This window comes from Amblyomma maculatum, chromosome 1 (assembly GCF_055883805.1).
Source record: "Amblyomma maculatum isolate TAMU_Amacu chromosome 1, ASM5588380v1, whole genome shotgun sequence".
Lineage (NCBI taxonomy): Eukaryota > Metazoa > Arthropoda > Arachnida > Ixodida > Ixodidae > Amblyomma > Amblyomma maculatum.
In genome coordinates this window covers 460,646,916-460,663,862 of record NC_139344.1, presented here as the reverse complement: position 1 = coordinate 460,663,862, position 16,947 = coordinate 460,646,916, and the positions used below count along the sequence as shown (strand labels likewise).

General features: G+C 45.9%; 1 long non-coding RNA gene across 2 annotated transcripts; it reads left to right on the top strand.

Moving 5' to 3' along the window:
• The first annotated feature begins 8,620 nt into the window (after positions 1–8,620).
• Positions 8,621–15,947, top strand: LOC146209780 (uncharacterized). 2 transcript variants are annotated; one of them, XR_014703476.1, is made up of 3 exons: positions 8,621–9,015; positions 10,882–11,031; positions 15,865–15,947. It is a non-coding gene; the product is annotated as an uncharacterized LOC146209780 (long non-coding RNA). The 2 variants fall into 2 exon arrangements; XR_014703477.1 differs by lacking the exon at positions 15,865–15,947 and adding an exon at positions 11,287–11,365.
• Positions 15,948–16,947: the final 1,000 nt, after the last annotated feature.

Here is a 16,947-nt window from a genome sequence, read left to right as displayed (position 1 = left end):
GCTGGCTAGCTTGGGCCAAGATGTACAGTGAGTTCCCGATATTGGCCCTGCCGTACATACAGAATGTCTATGTTGGACCGAAATTGCCGTTGTTCCTCCAATAATGGTCGCACCGGGTTTTAAAACTGGCTATAATGGGCCAAGCTGTCCTGCGTTCCTCCGTCATTGGGTTTTCCGTTTTTTAAAACTGGCTACAATGGACCAAGTTGTCCTGTGTTCTTCCGGCATTGGATGTTCCAGTTTTTAAACATGGCTACAATGGACAATGTTATCCTCTGTTCTTCCAGTATTGGATGTTCAGTTTTTTAAAGATGGCTACAATGGACCAAGTTGTCCTGTGTTCCGCCATCGTTGGCCGTTCCTTTTTTAAAACTGGCTACAATGGACCATGTTGTCCAGTGTTCTTCCGGCGTTGCCCGTTCAGTTTTTAAAACTGGCTACAATGGACCAAGGTGTCCTGTGTTCTTCCGACGTTGACCGTTCCGTTGTTTTAAACTGGCTGTAATGGACCATTGCAATTTGTCTTGTGTTTTTCCAGTATTAGCTATGCCTCTATGAAAACTGCCCACGATGGACCACTTTGTCCCCTGATCTCGCAATTGTCATTGCCATCCTAAAAACGCAGCTTTAATGGGCTGCCGAAGTGAATATTTTCCGTTGACCATTCAATCAAAACAAATTCTCAATTTTTATGGTTGAATACACGTGCGCTGGACGCCAAACCGCGGCATTTAATTCCGACAACATTTCAGCCGATCGTTCGGACCTCACAAAGTACCACGTACGGGACGACAATTACTATAACGCATTCAAGCACGTACCGCTGCAACTGTCTGGATTCGCCTTATCGGTGCGCTCATATGCGGAGCACCTTTGGGGGTCAGCTATATGTGTTTATGGTTGTAGCCTATTGGCATGCATGCAGATTTCGTCGCAGGCGCATAAGTTTGTCGCACAATTATATCTAATGATAGCATGACCGGGCGACCACATATGTATACCCCAGACCGGCTAGCACTCACGACCCAATATGCCTGTATTGGACGCCGATTACATCCCTGCATCTATACCTAACCTATAGTACAAATCCAGTTGTCAGTGAGAACGCGCATAAAAACGAAATCGTGTCGCCATAGCATGTTCATGTGACATTAAATTAGTGATTAGAAGCTAGCTTTTTCATTGCCGAGAAGGAAAACATTGCCTCAAGTTGAAGGAACAAATGACCATTTTCTCAGCGATGTTTTTGTTCTAGTGCTTTTGTATTATCCATAAGGAACTACGCGCAGCATCATCTGTTTACCTGGAGAAAGGACCGAATATGATGTGTGTACTTTCTAGACGCAATCACTGGAAAATGAAAAGCCGGAAGACTCGCGAGGTTACCATTTTAGTTTTGGGCATTCACACGGTGGTAAAAAAAATGACAGTTTTTCGTGCAGACTGCGAGCATGAAGGCCCCGGTACATTTATATGGCGCACAACATATATATCGCCAATAAACAAAAAAATAGTTTTTTCCGCCTATTAGTTTAGAGTTTGACCATTCCAACCGCGCTAGGCGGTGGCAAAGGAATAAAAAAAACTGTACAGGAATGAAAATAATGTGCGCTGTCGAGTCATGCGAAAAAACGAATGCAGCCTAGAAACACTGTTTTAATGAGGCAGTTTTCCATGCCCTTTCCAATTCTTTCATTCTACTAAAATGATTTGGAATACGTTGCTTGCTCATTGAACGTTATCGTCTTTTTGTGCAATCCGCGTTAAGGTGAAGGTGAGATTGCGAAAAACGTCTGTGTATTGCCTGATGCCACAGCGCATCAGGACCTCGACGCGCACAAAATTGATTCTGAATCATTCATTGCTGTGTCTGTCACCGTCGATTTGCGAAGTCTAGACAAAACATGAGCGAAGAAATATTGTTACAGCTGGAGAGTGATGAGGACGAAGTGGCGCGCTCGTTTGTGGAAGATTAAGAAAAAGAAGTGCGTCGAATGGGCGGCCCTCGTAGCCTGGCTCCTTGGCTGTTCCTCAATGTATATATCTTTAATCCTCTTTTGTAAATATATTTCTCCCTGTTACAAAATTATATGCCAAAATTTAAAAACCTTGAACAATTCACAAATTCCGTAAAATGTTCAGAACAGCGCGGTGAGCTATAATTGGACAAAGGCTTTATCGATGTGGCCATAATTACTTGCGCAACAAAATTATGCAAAGTTTTGAAAGCTGAGGTAGTGTAGAATAGGTGGAAAAAGTTTAAACAATGTGAAAACTGCTTTTGTTTTCCTAAAAATTTTCAATGTTCGCTGTTTTCTGTAAATTAGCGCGATCGTATCTCTGTATCCAAATGTCATTAAAATATGAGCTTTAGCTGTTTGCGGATAATTATGCTGAGAACATATTGTGGAATTATTACTGCTCTACCATGAACCTTTTCTGAAATAAAGGCCTGCAAATTAGGAAAATTTTCGTTTCCTGGGCCGATGTTTAGAATTTTTGTAAAAACATCTACTCATACCCGAAAAGCGAACATTAACTGAATACAAATAAAAACATGTATATATTTAGTCGGATAATTTTCAGCTAGCTAACTTGAGCATAATTTGTATAATCTATAACCAAAGTTGGCCAGAATAGAAGAGAAGCTCGGAACTCCGCCTCTGACATTATTAATCAGTCATCACGCAACAATATATTGTAGCGTGTGCAACAGCAGCCGCTAGGCGGCAGCTCATCGAGTCTCGTGCGCGGACTGGAAGAAGTGGTCTCGTGGCGTTCGAGAAGAAGCTGAAGTCGGCTGCTGTCTCTCAGTGCTCTCTCTGGACCTACTCTTCTGTGCCTTCTAGGTCAACCCCCCCTATTAAAACCAACCTTCTGGTTACGGGCCTAAACGGCTACGTGACACTGGTGGAGGTGAGGCCTTGAATTACATGTCTCGGGCCTCTCGCAGCCGCTCATCGAGTCCCAACCGGCTTCCGCTCGTGTCGACACCCGTTCATCGCTGCAGCCGTCGCCTCCGAGGTCTGGCGCCGGAATTTGCCCCTCTACCTGAACCGACGCCAGCTGATCAGCAGTTCGAGACTTCTGTAATGGCACAGGCAAGTCAGCACCAGTTGCTGCTTCAGCAGCCTCGTACGCCCCCCAGTTTCCATGGCGCTACTGGGGAAGATGTCGACGACTGGATCGACCAGTTCGAGCGAGTGGCGCAATTCAATCAGTGGAGCCCTGCTCAGAAGCTGCACAACGTGTACTTCGCCCTTGAGGACTGCGCCAAAACATGGTATGAGAATAGGGAAGCCAGTCTTCAAAGCTGGGATTCCTTTCGCCAGCAGCTGCGGGACACTTTTTCCAGCCATGACCGCCGTGATCGCGCACGCCGCCTCCTAGAAGCTCGTGTCCAACTACCAAACGAGAGCGTGGCCATGTTCGCTGAGGACGTGACGCGTCTTTGCCGACGGGCTGATCCCGACATGACGGAATCAGCGAAGTTGCGCCACCTGATGCAGGGCGTAAAAGAACCCCTCTTCGCTGGTCTGGTTCGGAGTCCACCTCAAACCGTCGCGGACTTCATCAATGAAGCTACCCTCATTGAGCGAGCCCTGCAGCAAAGATACCGGCGCACAGAGTCTGCCTGTGGTCAGCCCTTCAGCAGTGTGGCCACATTGAACGGATCCACTGACGATCACTCTCTGCGTGAGCTGATCCGCGAGGTAGTTCGCGAGGAGCTCCTCAAGTTCAACCTTGGATCGCCTAACCCGACTGCCGTGGCTGTCACCGAAGCCGTGCGGGAAGAAATACGTCAGACATTGTCCCCGCCTGAGTCACCGTCGGAGCCACGTTCTATGAACTACGCAGCGGCTCTTCGTCGGCCTGCAGTGCCTCCTGCGCAACAGCTTCGATTCGAAGCACAGCCGCCACCCACTTTGCAGCCACCGTTCTACCAACCGTCCTTCCAGCCGCCATACCAGCAGAGCCTCGTCATACAGCCATCCGCTCCTCAGCCACTATACTACCAGCCTTCCAACCAGCCACCGCCCCAGCAGAGCCCCGTCATGCAGCCACCGGTTCGGAAGGCAGACGTCTGGCGCACTCCTCGCCAACGGCCGCTGTGCTACCACTGTGGAGAACCCGGCCACTTGTACCGTCGTTGTCCATACCGTGAGCTCGGTCTTCGGGGTTTTTCTCGGGATTCCCCGCGTCCCCGGGTCGGCGAACGCCCTCCAGAAATCGAGGAGTACCTCGCAACCCGTGCAACCCCTTCAGGCAACCGTACACAGTCTTCTCCCGCGCGCTACTCGTCACCTAGCCGCCGTGATTTTAATGATGCGCCGAGGCGCCGGTCGCCAAGCCCACACCGGGGAAACTGAAGGCGGCGACCTCAGGGGGGCAGGTTGCTGACGAACGGAACCGATATCCCGAAGACCCCCCCGTGACGACTCAGTCCGATGCTGTGACTAGGATGCCGCCGCCGCCACATGAATCCGAAACTCCCAATCAACCTCAAGCCGATCAAGTTGTTAGCGCCGACCTTTCCGTTCTCGTCGACGGACACCCAGTAACAGCTTTGGTAGACACCGGAGCAGACTTCTCAATAATAAGCAAAAATTTCGCAGATCGGCTCTCTAAGGTGAAAACTGAATGGCTGGGGCCGCAAATTCGTACTGCTGGCGGTCACCTTATGACGCCGATCGGACGATGCACTGCCCGAGTAACCATCGCCGATTCAGCCTTTGTAGCCGTTTTTGTTATCCTGCCACACTGCTGCAAGGATCTCATACTCGGCATGGACTTTTTACGTGAGCATGGGGCGATTATTAATGTTCCTCGCCGTACTGTAACGTTTTCGACGCCTGAAACGATGACCGCTGACTCAGAAAGACGCCACGCACCTTTACGCATCGTTGACGCGGATGTATTCATGCCGCCGCGTTCGTCTGCTCTCGTCGCAGTCAGGTGCGACGATCAGTCCTGTGCTGCCGGTGTTGCCGAACAGAACATAGAGCTTCTGTTACGTCATGGAGTCTGTGTTGCACGCGGTATAGTTCATCTGACTAATGGTCTAGCTCACGTACTGATTACGAACTTCGGGAACGAACGGCAACGCATCGCTAAAGGCACCACGGTAGCTTACTTTGAAGGTGTCGCAGAAGCAGCCCACGGCTGCTTTGTTCTTGAGACCAACACGTCTGCCAGCCAAACGCCCAACTTCGACCCTGATGTGAATCCCGCTCTATCACCGGCAGAGAAGGACAGACTCGTTGGGCTACTCTTTCAGTTTCAAGACTGCTTCTCATCCGCCTCCGCGGTTAAACAGACGCCCTTGACCAAGCACCGCATAATAACCGACGACCGCACCCGACCAGTCAGGCAGAACCCCTACCGAGTGTCACCGCGGGAACGCGAAGTCATTGCTCAACAGGTCGACGAGATGTTAAATGACGGTGTCATCCAGCCATCGAGGAGTCCCTGGGCTTCGCCTGTTGTCCTCGTTAAGAAGAAAGACGGAAGTTTAAGGTTCTGTGTGGACTACCGTAAGCTCAATCAGGTCACAAAAAAAGACGTCTACCCGCTGCCACGTATTGATGACTCATTAGACCGGTTGCGCCACGCGCGCTACTTTTCATCGCTTGATCTCAAGAGCGGTTACTGGCAGATCGAAGTCGATGAACGTGATCGCGAGAAGACAGCGTTTGTCACGCCCGATGGACTTTATGAATTCAAAGTCCTACCTTTCGGATTGTGCTCCGCTCCAGCGACATTTCAGCGAATGATGGACGCAGTTCTATCTGGTCTTAAATGGCAGATGTGTCTAGTCTACCTGGACGACGTTGTTGTGTTTTCACCAACGTTCGAGGAACACCTCCAACGTCTCTCCGCTGTGCTACGGGCTATCAGATCTGCCGGCCTCACGTTAAAACCACAAAAGTGTCACTTTGGCTATGAAGAGCTCATGTTCTTGGGCCACGTCGTCAGCCATCGAGGAGTTCGTCCCGATCCCGCTAAAACAGCTGCCGTCACCAAATTCCCTACTCCATGTAACAAGAAGACAGTTCGCCGTTTCTTGGGCCTCTGCGCCTATTACCGCAGATTTATTGAAAACTTTTCACGCATTGCCGCTCCGTTGACACGTCTCACCCGGGATGATGTCACCTTCACCTGGACGGACGAACAGCAAAAGGCATTCGACGAGTTACGGCACCGCTTGCAGACAACACCTGTACTTGCCCATTTCGATGCGAATGCCGAGACTCTGGTCCACACAGATGCCAGCAACGTGGGTCTAGGCGCTGTACTCGTCCAGTGGCAAGGCGGTGCCGAGCGAGTTATCGCATACGCAAGCCGGACTTTGTCCCGTGCCGAATCAAACTATTCAACCACCGAAAAAGAATGTCTGGCCGTTGTATGGGCGGTGATGAAATTTCGACCCTATCTTTATGGCCGGCACTTTCGGGTTGTGAGTGACCACCACTCTCTGTGCTGGTTAACAAACTTGCGAGACCCCTCCGGACGCCTTGCACGATGGAGCTTACGGCTACAGGAGTTCGACATGACCATCGTGTATAAGTCTGGACGTCAGCACAACGACGCTGACTGCTTGTCCCGTTCACCTGTCGAGGCTGCGCGGGAAGACGAAGAACCAGACTTTCCCCTTATCGCAGCCGTCGACGCGCTCACTGTTTCGCAGCAGCAACGTAATGATCCGGGTCTCGCACCACTTATTGATTTTCTAGAAGAGCGCACTACAGAAATTCCCCGTCTCTTCGCCAGAACGCATTCGTCGTTTTGCATGCAAAACAATGTTTTATACAAAATCAACTTCGCTCCGACGGGAAGAGATTATCTCCTCGTCGTACCAGAGTCTCTTCGCGAAGAAATCTTACAGGCATGTCATGACGAGCCCACCGCGGGTCACCTGGGGTATGCTCGAACTCTGGCCCGAATTAAGAAGAGTTATTATTGGCCAAACCTTGCGGCCGCAGTACGCCATTACGTGAGAACATGCCATGATTGCCAGCGACGAAAAACACCGCCTGTGAAACCGGCCGGTTTACTACATCCTGTTCAAGTGCCAAGATACCCATTCGAACAAGTTGGCATGGATTTGTTGGGTCCTTTTCCAATTTCTGATTCCGGCAACAGGTGGATAATTGTCGCTACAGATTACCTTACGCGTTACGCTGAAACGAAGGCCCTCCAGCGTGGTACGGCAATCGAAGCAGCGAAATTTTTCATCGAACGCATAGTCCTCAGGCACGGCGCCCCGAGAGTTATAATAACGGACCGAGGCACTGCTTTCACTGCCAAGCTACTGGAATCTGTCATGCAGCTAAGCGGCACTACCCATCGCAGGTCAACAGCCTACCATCCACAAACTAATGGCTTGACAGAACGTCTGAACAAAACTCTCGCCGACATGATGTCCATGTACGTGGATGTTGAACATCGGTCTTGGGATGACGTCCTCCCGTACGTCACGTTCGCGTACAACACGGCGCAGCAGGAAACAACGCAAATGACGCCTTTCTCCTTATTGTATGGCCGTGAAGTTTCGACAATGCTCGAAGCCATGTTGCCCCACGACGGCCGTGACCTCGAAGTTGGCGCCGAGGAGTTCACTCAACGCGCAGAACAAGCGCGACAGCTGGCGAGGGCACGCATCCGGAACCAGCAAGGTCGAGACGCCCAGCGGTACGATCACCGCCATCGTGTAGTGACTTTCGAACCGGGCGACAGAGTGTGGCTCTGGACTCCGATTCGACGTCGGGGACTATCCGAAAAACTTCTGAAACAGTACTTTGGCCCATACAAAGTGCTCCGTCAGCTGAGCGACGTGACTTACGAAGTGCTTCCGGACGGCTTTTCTTCTACTCGTCGTCAGCAGAAATCCGAGGTTGCTCATGTCGTGCGCATGAAACCGTACTTTTCGCGAGAAAATTAGTGCACCGCCTACCGCATGTTTCTTGCTTAATTTTTTTTTCTTTCTGCTTTTGAATTCATCAAACTCGCATTTATTTTTTTTAGAGAGGGGGGTAATGTAGCGTGTGCAACAGCAGCCGCTAGGCGGCAGCTCATCGAGTCTCGTGCGCGGACTGGAAGAAGTGGTCTCGTGGCGTTCGAGAAGAAGCTGAAGTCGGCTGCTGTCTCTCAGTGCTCTCTCTGGACCTACTCTTCTGTGCCTTCTAGGTCAACCCCCCCTATTAAAACCAACCTTCTGGTTACGGGCCTAAACGGCTACGTGACAATATAATATTTTGAAGTAAATATAAAAGGTCGAACGACCATCCTTTGTTCGATCATAGGTGGCGAAAGGGAGGAGACGCGCGCATTTGTCGATGCACCAACTGTATGGATTTACGCAAGAATGTGGATGGTAGATGGGGAGGCTTTCTATTTTTTTAGAAAATGTTTGTCCGTGGTTGGCTTGAAGAAACAATGTGTTTGCGAACACACAAAACAAAACTATTTATTAGAACTCGACTCGAGCGGTGCGCGCTGGCGGCCGCTCATCGGCACGGTCCGAAGTCACGGCTGGCCGGTGCAAGCAGAAGAGGGCTGGGTAAAGGAGGAATGGAATGTTGAGAGGGTCGTTGGTCCTTGGTTCCCACGCGCAGCCCTTGCGAACACAACACCGCGGCGGGAATCGCGCGCTGGTTGAGCGGGTCGTTGTTCCCCCTCGCCTACGCGTCTACGTGCAAGACACAACAGACAGCATCCCCAGCTGCGCTGCTGTGCGGCCTCCTCCCGAAGCGTTCATTTCAGAGCTTGTTGGAGACGCTACAAGACTTGTGACAGCTTCTTAAACCTTTCTTTAATTTCTTCCCTCATTAATTTTCTTTTTCATTGTGCTGTGCATGATTTTCTCTTGCGCCTATACATGTCCATGTGCTCCGGTTGGTGCTTGCTACATATCAGTGAATAGCTGAGCTGTGAAATGTCGCCGGAGTACGGATTACAGCAACGGCGGGAAACCATCGGCATTCTCGGACTCAGTGAACGCCGTCATCTTAGACCGTGAGTATATATCTTTGCAGCATGCCATTGCTTCATAATTGGTTCTATATAATCTCCTACCAGTCCCAAATGTTCTCTTTCCGTATTCTCCTCGAAACTGCGCGAAGCATGACTTCAAGAACTAAGCGAATTTTCGTCCGGGTTACATGCAAGCAAGTGCGTGGACTTATTTGCTGGCTGCGATATGAATAGCATTTGCGCCGAAAATAGAGGAGCCGTGCGTAACAGGTGTGTATGCCACCAACACGTGACAGAACACTGCAGGCAGCCATTTGCGCAGTTGTTTGACTGTGCAGCGCGCCGCAATCAATTAGTAACCAGATACTATGCGCCCGGCTTTGTACACATATTTTGGACAGCCTCTCTTCTGCGCGCAGGAAGCCATGTTCACACAGTTTTTTGATTTTGTTAAGAGTTAAGGGCAGTTTTTTGTTTTCAGATGTACAGACGAAGTTTTGACAACTGTTCGTGCCGTCTGTGCAAGCGAATTTTACAGTGGGGAAGACATGTGCGTGATGCCGCTTGATGATTAGGCTATAATTAAGTCATAATGAACCTCCACTTTTATAATGGTTAATATCATATTGAGGAATTGAAAGCCGTGAACAGCGCAAGTGAGCCCCTTTTCAAAATTTTCTTAATCGACGCCCCCCTTCTGAGCCCGCGCCTTCAGGTGAGGGCGTTATCAGAAAGCGGCGACAATAGGAGAGCGATTTCGCAGACGCGCTTCGAAGGCGGGGGAAAATAACAATACAAGCAAAAAGGCACATCAGCCGTGTGTGCACTGCGTCCCTGTCACTGCAAAGTAAACAACGTGCACGCGGGACACATTGTACAAAACATTGATGGCCGGTATGAGGCAACCATATCGTCCGAAATATTGCTCGCGAAGCGCTCGATCACGGCGCGCACTTTCAGGCGAAATGGGACAGGCCGTCAGGTCCGCCTGTTCGGCAATTACAGCTCTTTGTACCTCACGTACCGTACCGTATGCATGAAGTGCACGCCATAGCCATCGTGCAAGAATGTTGAAACCGAAGCAGCGATCCACGTATTCTAATTCTATAGGAAATCATTCGGGAGTAGAAAAGAGCAACTTAATATGATGTGCATGGTTCTTTAATGAACGATATGTATAAATGGACGGTTGAATAGTTAAGTAATGGAGTGTTCCGCTAGAACTGTTTACGGCCGTGACCGCAATAAACATTACTCATATTGGTCTTAGCTTTAAGCTCTGGCATTGATAAGCCTATCTAAAGAACCGACTGGCAGTGACAGGTTGTTTACAGCTGTTGATCAAAAGGTAGGCCATCATGCTATTATTGCAGGCATATTTGCTTCTTTTTGTACCTCTGTTTACTAAAACTTAATTTTGTTCCCCATTCCTAGGGACGCTGCACCTCTTACAACACTCACTGTTCAGTCGCTTTTATTCAAGGTACAAAGAGGAGGAAATGCGCATGCACTCATAGGATAGCCTGTCTTTCCGTTAACAGCTGCAAATAACACGCCACTGCTCCTCGGTACCTTGGATGAAGTTTTGAATGGGGTTACCTGAGATGCCTAGCAATTGCTGTAATATTTATACCAATCACTGCAGCGAAAAAGAAAGGTAACACTGCATCACTTTAACTGCTGCATGCACCTATAAACGTGCCTTAATTTATTGCCTATTCTTATAGATGCAGGACCTCTTGCTATAGGCTTTGTTCAGTAAGCAACCGTCTTTCATTGCTTCAATTTCTATCTCTCCACCACTTTCTTGTTGCTCTGGGTGTGATCATTTGATTTCATTGTTCAAATCATATTGTTTTATCATGTGTGGATGATTTCGCCTGCACATACATGCTTTCATTTTTTTAGATGCGCATCGGGAGTGTTTTCTACGTAGAAATGGATCGATTGAGTTGTATCACTGGTGCGAAAACCGACAACCCCCAGAAGATATGTGTCCTGTGGTTGGAAGGGCAATAAAGAAGAAGAAAATCAGCGGAAAAGCCTGCCTAAAAAAAGGTAGCACTGCATCAGTGTAACTGCTGCATGCACCTTTAAATATGCCTTATTTTTATTGCCTATTCTTATAGACGGTGGACCTCTTGCTATTGGCTTTTTGCAGAAAGCAACCGCCTTTCATTGCTTCAATTCCTATCTCTCCACCACTTTTTTGTTACTTCGAGTGTGATCCTTTGATTTTATTGTTCAAATCATATTATTAAATCGCCGGTGAATGATTTCGCCTACACATACATGCTTTCATTTTTTTTTTAGGTGCGCATCGAGAGTGTTTTCTACGTATAAATGGATCGATTAAGTTGTATCACTGGTGCGAAAACCAACAGTTCGGTAGCCCCAGAAGATTTGTGTCCTGTGGGTGGCAGGGCTATAAAGAAGAGGACAATCAGTGGAAAAGCCTGCCTAAAAACTTACAAAGATGGCGCAAAAGCGAAATGCTGATCAGGGTTAGAGTCTGATTAGTTCTGTTATCCCACTTCACTTGCTAGGTGATGTGACTATATATGAAGCACCTTAGTATATTTTGTGGTATACTCACTGAAAATTGTGTAGACATTAACTTTTTTCTCGTTCAATTATTTTCAGTGACGCACGAATTGGAATAAAACGAAGTCATCCACACATCTAATGCCCATAGACATTAGATGCGTGGATGAGCTCATTAATTGTGTTCCTATGTGAGCATGCAATAGTTTGTCGAATATATTAATATGTTAAAAGTTGATTTTTTTACTGTCAACCGGAGTAATACATATGCTCCATATCATAGCATTATTCGCCTGTAGTTTGTATCTGCTCTTTCCTAAATTGTATTCTACAAAGTATACGTGTGTCATCTCGTACGTCTATTTAACTAGCGAACAATTTGCAATCGAATCCCTTTTGTGATGTTGTTTCAGCTACAAATAATGTATGACAGTTGTGACAATATAGGTAGCTTTAGGTATAACATATAGCGCGAAAATCTTTAATATATGCGATATTTTTATTCACCGCATTGGCTAAACCAGCCTGTTTGAAGAGACGAAATGAAAACAAATATGGATGTCTTCGGACAGGAACAGTAATCGTGGTGCCATGACCATTTTTTTTAATTAAATTTTCATATGTCGTGGGCTAATGTCTCGACACAAAGGAATGACCCTTAGGTTTGCCAGATGCGGCGTAGTATTCTCGAAAAAAAAAACTCCTATCATAAAAGCTGGAAAACGCCGTTTTTGTCGTTTCAAAAAGTTGCACGTTTGGAGGCCGGCTGGTTGCGTAAAATTTTGTCATCCACTGTTTTTTACTCACCGCATTTGGGTAACGTTTACTTGTATAAGAAGTATTAAAAGTGTGTTTCATTGATGCAGTTGATTTAGTAAAAAATCGCAAACTTTGCTTCAAGAACAACGCGCTACAAAAATGTTAATGTTCAACCTTACATACTGGCGTGACGCGTTGCGTTGTTTGCAGTAAAACATTCTGTGTTTATTACGCAGGTCATATTGTTAATTTAAGGCAGAATTTGGAGCTCTAAGCTGCTATGTGTGTTCTCTGTAACGCCACCAAAAGTATTATGCTGGAAAGCGATTTGCTTATGATTGTAATTATAAAAATTACACATTGAAAAATCATCTTCAAAAATATAGTATTGTTAGTGGTGGTCAAAGCTGAGAAATGGAATAATATATTAATAACCTAGATTGAATACTATTGCACCTAGCAATAAAAAAGAATGCAGGAATGAGAACAAGTTCAGCCTTCACTTGCGTTGTGCCATGAAATTGACAGAAATAGTGAATTAATACCATTTTAAGCTATATTAAGTATTTGTCCCAGAAGCAGAAAAACGGTGTATAAGCGCTGACAAGGTTTTAAATTTTACTTAAGGTAAAATGTAACTAAATTCAGCAAATACTAAATTGAAGTTTTGATGCCTATTCCATAAGGGGGAGCCATATAAGCACATCTATAGAACAAAAACAAGCTTTTTTATATTTCTAATATTACATTTTGCAGAATTCAATATATTTACTGACTCAAATTAACAAAGTACTTTGCATTGTTTCCACAGATTTTGATAAAAATTGATGTTGCGGCCGTTTCTTCAATTCTAATCAGTTTTCCTTATTTTACTATTTTCTTACTTTTGTCCAATTTCAAAATAATATGCAGATACACACACAAATCTAGAGCTTCAAATTTTTTTTTTTTTTAATGAATGGAACCTAGATAATGTAGAGAAATAGTTTCTGTGCCAAGATATTATTGGATCTTTCAAGAATGCCGCACAAGCACTCGGTTTAATATTTAATGTTATATTTTTAAACAGTATAACGCAACACTTTTTAGTCCGTGATATTTTTGAGGTACTGAAGATTTTTGAGAGGGATTTGAATGAAAATCGAAGATGATCTTTTTTTTAATTGCAGAAAATTTGCCCTTTACTGCTGTTTTCGAATTCTGAGCAATTTTGATGCGTTGTGGAGAACACACCTAGTGGTCTGGAGCTCCAGATACTGCCTGGAATTAAGAACATGCGTCAGGAAGTGGAAACATATTTAGTGCAACCAACCTAATGCATCATATGCCAGTACATAAGGTTAAAAATGAATATTTTTGCAGCGTATCGTTCCTGAAGAAAAGTTTGCGATTTTTTAATAACACAACTGCAAAAACAAAATAGGTTTCTAATAGTGTTTGTAAATATAAAACCTGCATATATTTAGTGAGTAAAAAAGAGCAGATGACAAAATCATGGTATCCAAACTTGCAACACTTTGAAATGGCAAAAACAGCGTTTTCTACCTCTAGAGATATACCATACAATTGTTTTTTTCGAGGAAACTACGCGTATCTTGAAAAACTAAGGTTAATTCTTTTGTGTCTAGATATTTGCCCACCACATATAAGAATTTCATTGGAAACGAAAGATAGCCATGGGACCTCGATTATGTTTCTTATCTATATAAGGCACCCATAAGACGCTGTGAGAAAGCCAATATCAATGGCTTTTTTTAATATTCCATATTTCGAACGGTTGTGCCATCTAAGAAAATTTGAAAGCTAGGCACACCTTAGGTGTCGCCAGCCCTCACTTTCTGTTACAGCTGCATTTGCTAAGCTGAATTAATGCGTTGAGTACTTTATTTTAGCCACGAATATAGCGCTATTACGTGTCAATTTTAAAGAAAGGCCGCAGTGACGCGATTCCTGTAGAATTTGTAAGTGAAATCTGTAAACCTTACAAATCTACCCATATATATGATCTCTTGCAGGTTTTATTCAAGCTACATTACACCTGCTGCGCCCCATAGCTTGAGCCAAGGGTTATAAATAAACCATTAGAAACAGACGATGGAAATCGGTGGTGCATTGCTGGCAGCCACTTAGGACAGCGCAGAAAATTTTTATTTTGTACGTGGGGAAGTGAGGTTATTCGCTTCAAGTACTAAATATTCACTTTAGACAATAAATAGGACTTACAGAGTCGGTGAGCACGTTCGGAAACCCCTGTTTCAATATTTGCGGTTAGAAACCTCATGTGTACTTTTTTTCCAGCTGCAGATAAATTCCGGGTTATGTAGATACCGAAACCGTTACCAGCCCATTCGCGCACCTCAATTGTGCTGCTCACAACATGATTTTCAGCGGACAAAACAACCTGCCGCTATGATTGCTAGCCCCATGCATGAGTAAGGGTGATATGCTGGCGACGGTTGCTTCGCGTCGGCCCTTTGGCGCACATGAAGGCTCGAGTTACAATGAGCGCGCCGAACTTTGCAATGCGGATAATGACTAGAAAGCGGTAAGGATATAAATGAGTTTAACAGTATTTTTCAGCTGTAAAATACAAATACAGTCTTGTTGGACGATGTGCTGGCGCGGGCGAAGAAACCATAGGCAACTTGTAGGTCTAACGCTACACAGGGCTATCGAGCCAAGCAAAGTCCTCAATTGTATTGTCCGGGAATCAGATTTCTGTATTTTCGTGGTTTCCTATTGTATCTGGCGTTCAAAATGCAGACGTGAGGGTTCTTTATCACAAATAATCAAACGTGGTTTGTGCCGGTACTCTTCAAAGTAGCAACACCGTTTATTGTGTAAGTCATTAATCAGTAATTTAGGTAAATAATGTCAATTAAGGATTCCAAACAAAACCTTTTCTGTGGCGCTCAAGGTAGCTTCCAGCAATATATATCTGGTTTCCTTTGCCAGCCTCCGAAATGTTTTTTTTTTTATCCCTTGGATCAAATTTGCTTCGACAAGCAGTATATGGGTAAAAATGATGCACCTGTGAGCTACCCGTTTAAGTGAGCTCCCGTTTAAGTGAACTACCCACAAAACCAGTCAAAAGCTTATATCAGCTAACCAGCGGCCAGTGCAGCAGTCGTGGGCTTAGATCGCTTGTGTATATTATATCTAGCCATTTAAAAAAAATGCAAATGGTCGCCGAACATTCTCTTGGTAACGATATTTAGTATAAACTGTTTGCACATCGCAGAAAGCGTAGGAGCGGCAAAAAACTAGCGCGCCAGTCATATGCGGAGACAGCCGACAATCAAGCACTAATTCCTAGTGTGGGATGAAACACTGGCTGTCTCAGCTGTATTGCTGTGGAGGCGATCAAAATGCAACAGGGCACATGCTATGCAATTTATGTGCGTCTTTCGTCCTAATAAACCCAAGGCAGCTGAAACTAATCTGGAACTCATCAGTATAGTGTTTCTCATTGACCATAAATTTCGGTACATGAATCCTGGAATTTTCTACATCTTCCTAAAATAATGCGCGCGATTTTATATGCCTCGTAATAGTGTTGTATTTTGTTTCTTCATTGTTTTTGTACAGGTGCCATTTGCGAAAAAGTTGGAGTGGACGATTTGGAGGCACACGCATTTATTCGCAGGTGGCTGCCTGGTTCCTGTGACAGGGGGGGTGGAAGAAAGAGGCGTTATGCTGAAACCTCCCCTGGCGAACCAGGCATGCCACCTGTGAAGGCAATTGCAGGGTCAGCACCCTCACTACGCCTATGAGTGTGCCCTCCAGCTCCCTGGCCCCTCCCACTTACCGAGAGCCCGCCCTGCCCTGACCAACCCTGCCACTGCCCCGCTAACTGCTGCTGTGTGTGCCCTCAGCGCTGGCTAGTAACAACTGCCGTCTATAGTAACAATCGCAATAAATATTATCTTTTTGTGAACCATGCCCTTGTTTTGTGAATATTATCTACTGGTTGTTAATGAGCGACAATTTGAATTTATATGGACACTCCTATTTGAAAGGCCATTATTGTCCCAGCAAGTTCGATGTGCTGTCACGAATATGGCTAGAATGAAAAAGGCTGCATTTTATGGCCTGCACAGGCAGTGCCACAAAATGTGTAATCTTGGCATCATCAATGGTACATGAATGGAGTAGCCGGTGTACCCATAAACCATTGGATTAATATTGGTATCGACAATATGCGGCATGAATGGAGTAGCCAGTGCACCTGCAATGGCTAACCATTGGTATGATATTGGCATTGACAATGGGCCATCAATGGAAAAGCTGGTGTTAAACAAATATTGGTAATACAATGATGGTATAATGCTGGACAGTATTGGCAAGAATCATGGTGCATGAATGGAAAGTCTAATATTGTGCCTACATTGGTGGCTCCAGCTTGGTTGAACACTGGACCAATCTTGGAACGAAAGATGGGCCAAGAATGGAGAATGTAGTAAAATGCCCAAATGCCAATATCAGTCCAATATTGATGCCATTCTTTTCCAGTGATGAACCATTGTTGGACCAATGCTGGTGTGCTGCTTGGGACGCGCGTCCGCTATCAAACACACAGGAGCCTGTGTGAATATTGCCACACCGCTGACCATCTTCTGGCGCCACCAAGTGGCCGAATGTCTTGGCACGTGGCTAAGTGTCATCCTCGTC